The 12,280-nt window shown below is 42.1% G+C and overlaps 1 protein-coding gene across 10 annotated transcripts in view; it reads left to right on the top strand.

Moving 5' to 3' along the window:
* LOC117523030 (neurexin-1a-like) overlaps positions 1 to 12,280 on the top strand; it is a 976,202-nt gene that overhangs the window by 686,313 nt on the left and 277,609 nt on the right. The window lies entirely within an intron of this gene.

Genomic DNA, 12,280 nt, shown 5'->3' with positions numbered 1-12,280 from the left:
ACCTCATCTATATTTAACTATATATATATATATACTCTAATTAGCCACTTTATTAGGTACATGAGTAGTGTCCAAAGAATTGCAGAAAGGGCCAGGAGGGTGCTGGTTTTCTCTGCAGCCACTGACTCCAGCAGGTGATTTTCATTGATTAATATCACTTTGAGATCAGATGAGTTCTCCCTTTCTGGAAAACGTTGGACACCACTGAGGTACACATTGCTAATATTGCACTGGACCACTCTTTACCTTCAGAACTGCCTTAATTCTTCATGGCATAGATTCAACAAGGTGTTGGAAACATTCCTTGGAGATGTTGGCCCATATTGACACAATAGCATCACGCAATCCTCCATTCTCCTCTGACATCAACAAGACATTTTCATCCACACAACTGTCACTCGCTGGATATCTTCTCTTTTTTGGACCATTTTCTGTAAACCCTACAGATGGTTGTGCATGAAAATCCCTCAAAAAACAGATGCATTGGATGAGCTCAATTCAATTATGAGCAGGATTTCTATCTAATAAATGTACACTGAACAAAAATATAAACGCAACACTTTTGGTTTTGCTCCCATTTTGTATGAGATGAACTCAAAGATCTAAAACTTTTTCCACATACACAATATCACCATTTCCCTCAAATATTGTTCACAAACCAGTCTAAATCTGTGATAGTGAGCACTTCTCCTTTGCTGAGATAATCCATCCCACCTCACAGGTGTGCCATATCAAGATGCTGATTAGACACCATGATTAGTGCACAGGTGTGCCTTAGACTGCCCACAATAAAAGGCCACTCTGAAAGGTGCAGTTTTATCACACAGCACAATGCCACAGATGTCGCAAGATTCGAGGGAGCGTGCAATTGGCATGCTGACAGCAGGAATGTCAACCAGAGCTGTTGCTCGTGTATTGAATGTTCATTTCTCTACCATAAGCCGTCTCCAAAGGCGTTTCAGAGAATTTGGCAATACATCCAACCAGCCTCACAACCGCAGACCACGTGTAACCACACCAGCCCAGGACCTCCACATCCAGCATGTTCACCTCCAAGATCGTCTGAGACCAGCCACTCAGACAGCTGCTGAAACAATCGGTTTGCATAACCAAAGAATTTCTGCACAACCTGTCATAAACCGTCTCAGGGAAGCTCATCTGCATGCTCGTCGTCCTCATCGGGGTCTCGACCTGACTCCAGTTTGTTGTCGTAACTGACTTGAGTGGGCAAATGCTCACATTCGCTGGCGTTTGGCACGTTGATGTTCTCTTCACGGATGAATCCCGGTTCACACTGTCTAGGGCAGATGGCAGACAGCGTGTGTGGCGTCGTGTGGGTGAGCGGTTTTGTGATGTCAATGTTGTGGATCGAGTGGGCCATGGTGGCGGTGGGGTTATGGTATGGGCAGGCGTCTGTTATGGATGAAGAACACAGGTGCATTTTATTGATGGCATTTTGAATGCACAGAGATACCGTGACGAGATCCTGAGGCCCATTGTTGTGCCATACATCCAAGAACATCACCTCATGTTGCAGCAGGATAATGCACGGCCCCATGTTGCAAGGATCTGTACACAATTCTTGGAAGCTGAAAATGTCCCAGTTCTTGCATGGCCGGCATACTCACCGGACATGTCACCCATTGAGCATGTTTGGGATGCTCTGGACCGGCGTATACGACAGCGTGTACCAGTTCCTGCCAATATCCAGCAACTTCGCACAGCCATTGAAGAGGAGTGGACCAACATTCCACAGACCACAACTGACAACCTGATCAACTCTATGCGAAGGAGATGTGTTGCACTGCATGAGGCAAATGGTGGTCACACCAGATACTGACTGGTATCCCCCCCCCCCCAATAAAACAAAACTGCACCTTTCAGAGTGGCCTTTTATTGTGGGCAGTCTAAGGCACACCTGTGCACTAATCGTGGTGTCTAATCAGCATCTTGATATGGCACACCTGTGAGGTGGGATGGATTATCTCAGCAAAGGAGAAGTGCTCACTGTCACAGATTTAGACTGGTTTGTGAACAATATTTGAGGGAAATGGTGATATTGTGTATGTGGAAAATGTTTTAGATCTTTGAGTTCATCTCGTACAAAATGGGAGCAAAACCAAAAGTGTTGCGTTTATATTTTTGTTGAGTATGTAGCCCCAACTCAAGTAAAGCACATCCATGCAAGACAATTTCATTCAATTTAGTTTGGACTTCATATATTTATTAGATGGAAATCCTGCCAATAATTGAATTGAGTTCATCCAATGAGTCGTTTGTTTGTGTGATACACTCAAAAACTGACTCATTGTTTTGGATTCCCATGTAATCCCATGTATTTGTGTGATACACTCAAAAAACTGACTCATTGTTTTGGATTTCCATCTAATAAATATATGTAGTCCCAACTAAATTGTCTTGCATGAATGTGCATTATTTGAGTTGGGGCTACATATTGATAATCCTGCACATAATTGAATTGAGTTCATCCAATGAGCCATTTTTTGAGTATAGATCAGCAGTTTCTGAAATTATCAGACCAGCCCGTCTGACACCAACAACCATGCCATGTTCAGTTACTTAAATCCCCTTTCTTCCCCATGCTGTCACCACGTCTAGATGCCTAAATGCATTGAGTTGCTGCCGTGTGATTGGCGATTACTTATTTGTGTTAACAAGCAATTGAACAGGTAAACCTAATGAAGTGGCCAGTGAATGTAGATTATTATTATATTTTTTAATTATGTTTTTACAGACACATATAAGGTACAGTGGCTTGCAAAAGTATTGAGCCCCTTGGTATTTCACGCATTTTAATTTGTTTATGGCATTTCAGATACATAAAGTAAATCAGGCTTCTCAATATAAACATTTATAAAATTATCTTCCTTAGACTCAAAGTGAAAACAAATTTCTACAACTTGATATAAATTAATTAAAAATATAAATGCCAAGATGATGGGTTGCATAAGTAATCAGCCCCGTTGGTATAATACCTATAAATAATCAATTTAATTGCCAGTTTTCTTCAGACAAGTCAAGGGATGGATACATGAACATTTCCAAGTCACTGAATATGTCTTGAACTTTATTTGCATCAGTTATGAAGAAATACAAACAGTATGGCACTCTATGGTAAATCTGTGTGGAGAAGATAGTTCTGAGAAACTGAGTGACTGTGCAAGAAGGAGAACAGTGAGGAAAGCCACCAAGACACACAGACAACCCAGAAAAAATTTTAGACTTCTGTGGCTGTGATTGAAGAAATTGTGCATAGTGCATGTTTTGCATTTTGTATCACCAGTTATACAGCTTCATGATGAAGTGGTACAGAGGAGGGTTTTCTTTCACCAAAACATTAAATCTCGGCTTGCATCTCAGATGTACCTTCTGGGAAATTGTAGGTGAACTTTCAGGTCTTCTTTTTAAGAAAATCGTCCTCTGCTCCACTTCATCATGAAGCTGTATAACTGGTGATACAAAATGCAAAACTTGCACTATGCACAATTTCTCCAATCACAGCCACAGAAGCCTATAACTTCTGGGTTGTCTGGGTGTCTTGGTGGCTTTCCTCACTCTTCTCCTTCTTGCAGTCACTTAGTTTTTAAGAACTGTCTACATAGATTTACTATAGAGTGCCGTACTGTTTGTATTTCTTCATAACTGATGTAAATAAAGTCCAAGACATATTCAGTGACTTGGAAATGTTCATGTATCCATCCCTTGACTTGTCTGAAGAAAATTTATATCAGGTTGTAGAGATTTACTTTCAGTTTGAGTTTAAGGAAGACAATTTTAGAAACTTTTATATTGAGAAGCCTGGTTTACTTTTTGTATTTGAAATGTCATAAACAAATTAAAATGTGTGAAATACCAAGGGGCTGAATACTTTTGCAAGCCACTGTATATAACATCGATATGGTGCTCAGAAGGAGCCTGTGCTTGTGTTCCTGTTTTCAATGTGTTGTTATAGCTGTTGTGAGTGTGCAGCAGGAAGTGAGGGAAATGGTGCAGTAATAAGGGCTGGTGCCATACGGTGCATTTCTGACCTGGACATAATTCTGCCACATGACCTTTTTCTGTCTAGCACCCACTTACAGAAAACAACACTAATGCTGGCCAGACGGATGTGCGTGTTTTGTGCGCATGCACACACACACACAGACACACACACACATGAAATTGGTCTTGAAGTTTTCCTCATCCCAAGCTGCCCACACACGGAGATCCGTATATACAGTAAGCACAGAGTGACACAAGTGGCACTATCCCAAGGACACAACAGCCGTGATGTTATTCTCATGAGACACCACAGTGCTTGTGTGTGGAAGTTGCTTGTGCCACTGCTCCCCTGCCCAACACACACACACACACACACACACACACACACACACACACACACACACACACACACACACACACACACACACACACACACACAAAACCCTATGGGCTGAGTGATTTTTGGCCCTTAGTTTTAATCAGCCATTGCAGAGTTTATGAGCATACAACCTTTTCATGCACACTATTCATTGGGAAATGTCACAGAGGGATACAAACAAGATGTTCAGTACAACATAAATTGTAATATTGGTGTAAAGACAGATGGGTTCACACAGATGTGCAGAAACCTGGCCAGGAATAAACACATGCACATTTTATTTGATGGTATATCCTTTGGTATGAATGATTGCAAAAGAAAGTTCCTTTGTAAATCAAATAGCTCAACAGGATGTTTGCAAGTTGCCCATTCTAGGTTATAAAAAACACAGTATTGCAATCATCATAATACAAGTTTGTTCACTGACTGGATGTCACTCAGAGTTTCTCACTTATTTCTGTGCACTTCACTTAATTGTCACATGCATGTTTTTCATTGAGGCTCTACGACCAGTACAACTAGTATGACTAACAATGCATTTATACTACTGAAACTTAACTCAGTCTGTTTTTATTTGGGCTTTTGCTGCTGTACATGTTACTGTGCGTGCATGCCCTGTGGTGCACTTTGGAATTGGTTGGGCTTTCTTTTTCTGGTTGGGTGTGATGAGTGTTGTATAAAAGCACAGGTTGGTATGCACATTAAAGATGTAGTCTATGGTTTTGTTTCAAACAAGTGTTATAATACATTTTTTTCAATTTTTTTTACTTTCATTTCCTTGTTAATTCTTGCCTTCAATTTAGTTTGCTGGTCCTGTCATTCGCACATCGTTGTGTGTAGAGAGTGTGTGCTGTGGACCCACCACATACAGCTTTCTGCATATTGCCCCTTTTCAGTACAAGAAAAACACAAGATTGCGCTGGACTTTGGATTTTCGCTAGTGCTTAGTACGCTTTGTGGTGATGGCACCAGCTCTATGCCTGACAATTAAATTTAGTCCAGCATGGCCATATGAGTGCACGTGTGCATGCTGTTCAAAGAATGTGGTCACTGGGTGTACTAATTACAACTGTATCAGATGGAAACTAGCAATGACACTAGTGCTAGTGTCCGCACCATGTGGAAAATAGGGCCTTTAAATACTGCAAATGCATTTCATCTAGTTGTTCTTTAATTTTGTCCCACAAGAATTATAATTTATCTCTAAACATTTTTTAATGCATGACAATTCCATTTCAGATAGCTACTATAATGCCATTACAGATATCATAATGAATTGTATTATGTGTTTGAGTTCAGGGGCTGCATGCTTCTAAGGTAGCACTCTGCAAATATTCGGCCAGAGGCTGATACAAATCATTCTAAAATGAGATGGTCTAGTCCACGGAGCATTTTGTTGTTAAATGTAATAATGTAAATCAACTGCATTTATATAGCGCTTTTCCATTTGCATCAGACGCTCATAGCGCTTTACAAATACAGTAGTCCCTCGCTATATCGCGGTTCACCTTTCGCGGCCTCGCAGTTTTGCAGGTTTTTTTTAGTGCTATTTTGCATGCTTCTTCTTCTTCTTTTTTTTTTTTTTAAACAGCGCATTGTGTTTTGCGTCCTTATCAGGTGGGCTGGTCACGGCAGCGCGATTGCTCTCACTGCCTCCGATGCGCTTACCGAGTCTGCCGGCTCGGTAAGCACTGCAGCGGTCCACTCACACCGCTCCCCTGTCTGCTGTGCGGAGTTGCGGCCAAAATCTGGCATCAGGTCCAGAGACTACGCTCGCTGTATTGATGGAGAGCGCTCCAGTAGCTCGCAAGGATAGAATTCTTGCGGAAAAATCCGCAGCGCTTCATGGTTTCGGTAACAGCAGCCGCAGAGCTCCGTGGCCACTGAGAGAGGTTTGTATCTTTTTAATGACTTGGATTCTTTGCGGGTCCCGCATCCATCCCGCAACAGTAACACTGGAGGCAGTGAGCGAAGGGAGAGCACGCGCATTGTGTTCTGCGTGTCTGTTTCTAATCTTCTCACCCAGAAGAAAAAAGTGCGCCAACAACTACCCAACTGTGTTCTTCACTCAGAAAAAGACACCTGCACCGAGGTGTCACTTAGTGGAAAAAGACACTATAGCGGAGCGGTGCCAGGACGAAGAGGTGCGGTCAGAGGAACTGTGAAATACTGGTCAGTCACTATTAATAATTTCTTATGTGTTCAACCTCGTAGGTTGATCGTTAAAATTAAATTTGTTAGTTCTAAAAGCCATCATAATTATTTATAGGAAAATGTTCTATTTTTATTTCTCAAACAAATGTTTGGGCCTGAAAACAGGTTTTGATCTTTGGTTTCATTCTATAATACTGGACTTATTTTTCTACTAAGGTTTGAACTTTGAGTGTTTACACAGGAGGGAAAAGTGAGAAAATGTTAATGCCTGTTTGAGAAAAGTGTATAAAGTGTGTAGTGAGGGGTTTTACAGCCTTAAAACATCTATAATAATTGTAAAAAATAACGCTGACTGCTTCGCGGATTTCGCGTATCGCGGGTTATTTTTAGAACGTAACTCCCGCGATAAACGAGGGACCACTGTAATGCCTCACATTGCCATACAAGGCGCTCACTGCACAAAGGGAGCAATAGGGAATTAAAGACCTTGCCCAAGGGCCCTTAGTGATTTCCCAGTCAGGCTGGGATGTGAACCGAGTGATCAAGCCCAACACCTTAACCGCTAGACCATCACCTCCCCTGTTGTCTCTTTTGCTTTTTCCACCCCTAAACCTTCTTATCTGGCAACCTTGACAGCTGCAGCTGACAAGCCAGTGGGTCTATCCCATAGTTTAGTAATAATTCTTTCACCATTTTGACCATGGTATTGCCCATTTTTTCTGACCATTTGTCTTGGGGGAAATTAAAGTCTTGCAGTGACTCATGGGATTGTGCGGACAGTGAAGGATACACCTGTTGCATCCTTTATCAGGGGAAAGAAGTCGACAGAAGTCGGCAGGGGAAAGAAGTCGGCATCAGCCACATTCAAAGGAACCTTTGAAATGAGACATCCTAATTGTACCTCTTATGATGTATGCTGCTGATGAACACATCCTTAGAAGTGTCCAGCCCCTGAATTGGGACACAGCCCGCATTGCAGTTCTGACAGTTTGGACTGTAATTGTGACATAACTCTGGACATAGTTGGATTAGCAGTACTGGTGGATGTTAACATAGTTGTTCCTGATATTACATTGTTGAAAGACAATGAACTTGACAGTTTTCATAATTAGTTAATTAGTGGTGACTATATTTTTCACTGTAAAAGAATTCTGGATAAATATATTCACACTGTCTCTGTGCACACAATCAGCTTAGCAACATGCTAGCAATGAGCAATAAAATGGTAACAAACATGAGTAAATCTCTTTCAGACATGCGGTGCATCTGGAAAGTATTCACAACGTGACACTTTTTTCCACTTTTTGTTGTTATAGCCTTTTTCTAAAATGGACAAAATTCTTTTTTTCCATCAAAGTTCTACAGACAGTACCCCATAATGACTGTGAAAAGTTTTTGTTTTGTGAGATTTTTTCCGAATTTATATATAAAAAAACAACCAAAAAAGTAAATAATCACACGTACATAAGTATTCACAGCCTTTGTCATGAAGGTCAAAATTGATCTCAGGTGCATCCTTGTCCCACTCATTATCCTTGAGATGTTTCTACAGCTTATTTGGAGTCAACCTGGGGTAAATTTAGTTGATTGGACATGATTTAGAAAGGCACACACCTGTCTACACATAAGGTCCCACAGCTGACAGTGCATGTCAGAGCACAAACCAAGCATGAAGTCAAAGGAATTGTCTGTAGACCTCTGAGACAAATCTGTCTACCTGTCTAAACTGAGTGACGGGGCAAAGGGCCTTAGTCAGGGAGGTGACCAGGAAGCTGATGATCATTCTGTCAGAGATCCAGCATTCATCTGTGGAGAGAGGAGAACCTTCCAGAAGGACAACCATCGCTGCAGCAATCCACCAATCAGGCCTGTATGGTAGAGTAGCCAGGTGGAAGCCACTCATAGTAAAAGGCACATGACGGCCCACCTGGTTTGCCAAAAGACACCTGAAGGACTCTCAGACCATGAGAAGCAAAATTCTCTGGTCTGATGAGACAAAGACTGAACTCTTTGGTGTGAATGCCAGGCGTCATGTTTGGAGGAAACCAGGCACCATCCCTACAGTGAAGCATGGGGGTGACAGCATCATGCTGTGAGGATGTTTTTCAGCAGCAGGAACTGGGAGACTAGTCAGGATTGAGGGAAAGATGAATGCAGTAATTTACATACACATCTTGAATGAAAACCTGCTCTAGAGCGCTATTAATTTCAGACAGGGGTGAAGGTTCATCTCTCAACAGGACAATGACCTTAACCACACAGCCAAGATATCAAAAGAGTGGCTTCGGGACAACTCTGTGAATGTTCTTGAGTGGCCCAGCCAGAGCCCAGACCTGAATGTGATTGAACATCTCTGGGGAGATCTGAAAATGGCCATGTCCCCTGACACTCCCCATCCAACCTGATGGAGCTTGAGAGGTTCTGCAAAGAGGAATGGGCAACACTTCCCAAAGACAGGTGCGCCAAGCTTGTGGTATCATATTCAAGAAGACGTGAGGCTGTAATTGCTGCCAAAGGTGCACCAACAAAGTTTTGAACAAAGGGTGTGAATAGTTATACACGTGTAATTTCTGAGTTTTTTTTTTTTTTTTTAATAAATTTGCAAAAACTTTTGTTTTCAGTTTGTCATTATGAGGTGTTGTGAGTACAATTTTTTGGGGGAAAATGAATTTACTCAATTTTGGAATAAGGCTGTAACAAAGAATGTGGAAAAAGTGAAGCGCTGTGAATAATTTCCAGATGCACTGTACCAAACTTATTTTGACTTGTTATAGGGACAGTTGAGATTATCCTCAGAGTCAGAACCTCTTTAAATTCAGATGGCATTGAGGTAGGTGCATCATGGGTGGTCAAGGTTCACTTATGTGTCAGGCGTGAAGGCAAGCCAGTCTTGTCTGATCCAACAAAAGGTTTTAGCCTCGGCCCCACCGAATAATGAAGGCTGAAGAAGGAGCCACGCATGGGTGTGGGGTGATTATTTGAAGAATGACCCACGTTTTCATCTATCACGTATCCACTATGAAGGTGCCACTATGTGCCTCTCTGTACCCTGCATGTGCCACGTAGCAGCCTCTAGTGAGCCATGACCACCTGTCATTACAGCCTCGAATGGCTCGCATCAGCCACACTAAGCCATGTAGTGCCATGATAGCGCCATGATAGCGCCATGATAATGCCATGTTGGCGCACGTTTAGGCATGAGTTTGGTCCAAACCTCCAGCCCTCCCACACCTGGTCCCTTCAAAGTGTGGGTTTTCAATTCACAGATTCACAGCAGCATTTAAAGATGTCCCTTCTTTTTTTTTTTTTTTTTTTAAACGCAGTCCAAAAATAGACACTCCATCACAGTTCAGCAGTTGTGCACTGTGCGCCAGGCTGCTGTCCACCTGTAATGCACCAGACCAGCTAGACCCAAACCACGGGTTCCTGGAGAGCTGCCTCTGTGCTCCTCGTTGCCTCCGCGGCTCTCTGGCTTTTTTTTTCTTTTTTTGTGGCTTTAAACACACAAAACTTTGTTTGTCCGTTTATTTCTGCAAAATCGCTCTTTTGCGAGCGCGCTGCTGTTGTCCTTTCATGGACAGCCGCCTCTGTGCTCTTTCTGGCTTCCTTTCCATCCGTGGCTTGCTGGCTTAATTTTTTTCCTGGCTTTAAGCACAATCATTTTTACAACATGAATCCACTTTAACTTTGTGTTCATCCGTTTATTTCTGCAAAAGCACTCTTTTGCGCGCGGTGCCGTTCTGCATACAGAATGAGGTGGCCGTTTTATTATATACACCTGTGGATCATTTTCAATATATTTCTTTATTTCTTCCGCAGCTTACAAGTCACCATGATACAACTTTTAACTTTGTGTTATGTCTTCAAAATCGGTCTTTTGCGCGCTCTCCACCTGTGTTGCCGCACAGCTCCTGCTCTTAGCTGCTCCACTGGAGTTATTATCTTCCATGGCTTTAAACACACATCCACTTTCACGCAGTCACCCAAATTTTAACTTTGTGCTCGTCCAATATTGACTGAAATATCACTCTTTTATGAGCTGGCGTTCTGCCTAAATTCTCGTTTGAAGCATGATGATGAGTCACTGCCTCAGTGCGCACACACAGCGGAGCTCATGTGATCCATTAATTCCAGAAGTGATTAGAGGTATTTTCAGCATCCAAGGTTTGACAGAAAATGATTAATCCGCTACAAAATAATTATTTTATATAGAGTCCAGCGCAAAGAGCAGGTGGAATTGTGTGCGCAAGAGAGCTGCTCCAAAAATAGCCTGTCAGATCCTGCCTCAGTGCGCACACACAGCGGAGCTCATGTGATCCATTAACAAGATATTAAATTAACATACTTTTACATACAACAGACATCAACATACAGACATACTTTTACAGCTAGGAACTGTAAAAATAATTACCTTAAGCTGTTCAAAATACATTGGCACAGGTTTTAGGCCGGATGCCCTTCCTGACGCAACTCCACATTACATGGAGAAATGTGGCAGGGGTGGGATTTGAACCCGGAACCTTCTGAACTGAAACCAAGCACATTAACCACTTGACCACCACCCCTGCCACGATAGCTAATGAAACAAAAAAAAAAAACAGGGTGCGTGGCTCCTTCTTCACTCCTTCTTCACTCGGTGGGGCCGAGGCTTAAGCTGCTAATACCTTGGTGCCAGATACCACAGCATACCTTCAGAGGTCTAGTGGACTCCATGCCTCAGTGGGTCTGGGCTGTTTAGGTGGCAAAATGGTGACCTACACCATATTAGGCATGTGGTTCCACTGTTACAGCAAAATTACAGCACCAAGCTAGCCTCTAAATTTAACTGACCACTGTCAGGCAGCGCCACCACGTTACCTGAGGTCTTGTCCTTCATGCTGCATTTAACATTTGAGTGGCCTTCTCTTTACCCTCATGAGTTGGTTCTATCTGTTGGTTGGGATGTATGTGTGCTGCTAACCTACCAACAGGTCCCCTTGCCATCACCGCTGCCCACTCCCCTGTCTGGTCAATCTCCTCAGCAGCTACTTTGGCCCAACAGCCAGGCCAAGCTCAAGATATGCAGTTCAGGTTTTTGAAAAGGTTCTGCAGTCTGGCCACAAAAAAAAAAAAAAAAAAAAAAACTTTGTCCTTCACCGGACTCTTCACTTGTGTGACTAATATAGACTGATGAGTGAAGCCACCACACACCCCCACCAGATGTTCCTTCAGCACTGATTCTAGCTTCAACCTACCTGAGCCCCGCCACCTGGTACCCTTCAATAACTCATATTAATTCCCTCAAACACATTTATAACAGACCGATCAACTAAATTTGAGAGCATTGTGCAAAGGTTTAATTCAAGTCATTGGCAGCAGTCCTTGGGTTGTTATGTACGGGACAGTACACCTACAAAAAGCTTCTTTTTGTGTTTACACTGAGATTGGCAAGATGATAGGTGGTGAATTTGTTTAATAAAGTAAATCAAACTCTAACACTGGATTTTTGTCATATATTTAGAAATTTCAGTTTGAATTGTATGTTAGTGATGAAGGGTAAAATATATATATTTAGTCAAAATTATCTGTTGTCTACAGTCTTTGCACAGTTTGACATTTTCAATTTCTTTTAATGTTTCACTTGTCCAGCATCACACTACCTCAACATAATTAATACATTTTGATTCCTCATCAAGAGAAAATATGACTTCCTTTGTGCTCGTAGATTGCTGGAATTCTCACTGCAGATAGTCAAAACTGGATTTT

Source organism: Thalassophryne amazonica, chromosome 13 (genome assembly GCF_902500255.1).
Source record: "Thalassophryne amazonica chromosome 13, fThaAma1.1, whole genome shotgun sequence".
Taxonomy (NCBI): Eukaryota; Metazoa; Chordata; class Actinopteri; order Batrachoidiformes; family Batrachoididae; genus Thalassophryne; species Thalassophryne amazonica.
This window is presented reverse-complemented; position numbering and strand designations above follow the sequence as displayed.